A 1884-nucleotide genomic window follows, 5' to 3' on the forward strand; every position below is an offset into this window, starting at 1 on the left:
AGGTAAATAATTTTACTAAAACCGTCGGTTTTTTAATCGCAGAAAAAATACAAATAAGTAATATTTATTTCCACTTCATTTAAGTAAAAATTGTGGAAAACAGTGGGCAGCAAACAATATCTGGCTAAGCATAAATTAATGCAATGAAAACACAAATAATAGGCACGTTATTGAGGATGTTCTCTAAAATAAAAAAATACCTATTAAACGTTTTTCAGTCTCATTTCTTGGAGACATTTGAGTAATTTGTGGACCAGGTTTGGAAATATAATAATTTTTATTATAAAGTTTTTAATAAAGTTTATTAATTATTTTTTTATCATACTCCCCGCATTGATTTGCAAGAATACCACGTTTCACACAATAATTTCAATTGAATTTGTCATAACAATGATCACAGAGTAGTACAAACGCTATGAAAGTTTTTTACATATATCGATACTGTCCCGTTCCTATGGATCGTAGGGTGATTTTGTAGAGCCTAAAACGTTCTTAGACGATTGTAAAACGTCAAGCTATTTTAATTTTTTTTTTAAGACAGACAGGTAGTTCCAGAAATATGTGGGTTCAAAAAAACAAACTTTAAATTTATACATTAATATACCGACTGCCCTACAGTATTATTTAACAATTTTGTTCCTACCTCTGTCGAACAGATCCGCTACCTTGGACTGCAACTAGACAAACGACTAACATGGAATCCTCACACAAGACAGGAAACTGCACGTAATTCCGACTATTACAGCACTTACTAGACGAACGGTCTAAACTTCAAATCTATTACAAAAGACTGATCTACTACATGACTGTAGTAAGGCCAATCTGGACATGAGAAGTTGAGTTTGGGGCTCCACTAAACTTTTGAATCCCTTTTGTATCCAATTCTTACAAAGCCAAATCCTTCGTAAAATGCTCAATGCTCCTTATTTTGTCTCAAATAAAGTCAAACATAAAGACCTTACTGGAAGAGTATTGATGATTGACCGTGTGTATAGATGAATGGAATATGGTCCGGGAGCGGTAAAAAAAAAGACCGCACCCGGACCATATTCCATTCATAAAGACGTTATGTTCCATATGTAACCGATCTAGCCTGAACCAGATACCGTTCCTTCCTATATAAACTCCCTAAACACAGAAACCCCTTAGTTTCTCACCTTGCTTCCTCTTCCATTCTTGACAATCCTCCGAGGCGCCTGAAAGGAAGATGGACACGAGACCTGCTAATATAGAAACGTCATTAGAGTGCTACCAATGGGTAGTTTCTCTACGCCTGTATTGCTTGATTATAAACTAGAATCAAACTTACTGGATATTTGTATATAAATGTACAGTTGTAAATTTCAATAATGATATTAAAAATATATATATATTGATATAGATCTACATCAGAAGTTAAAATGATATTATAGTTATTTATTATATATATTTTCGTCGAGGTACCTGTGAATGAGAATTATTGCAGTAGTTCCGAAAAAAAAAGTCCCGAAATAGCTCTGCGACTTTCTAAGTATGTACAGACACTCAAAAAATCAGAACCTATTTGCTATACTTGCTAAACCAAACTAAACCATATTTATACGGGCAGAAATTTCATCTGCAGATGTATATATATAAAACATATTACAAGACATAAACAGGCATACTAATTAAATCCGGACGTATAACCTCAAAGCTAAAGCATTTCAAAAACAGTGTAGAGCTAACAACAGACAAGACTTGACAGAATTAATTAATACATTAGACTTTACAGAAATTACGAGCTAAGAAGAGGCAGTAAGTAGGTGGGTACAAAGCCATCTCTTCCACAGGCTTCACAAAAGACTCTGTGGAACAAAGGTCAGAATGAACATATTCATATACCTAATTTAATATATATATTAT

This window comes from Halyomorpha halys, unplaced genomic scaffold, assembly GCF_000696795.3.
Source record: "Halyomorpha halys isolate HHAL.00 unplaced genomic scaffold, Hhal_1.1 Scaffold724.1, whole genome shotgun sequence".
Lineage (NCBI taxonomy): Eukaryota > Metazoa > Arthropoda > Insecta > Hemiptera > Pentatomidae > Halyomorpha > Halyomorpha halys.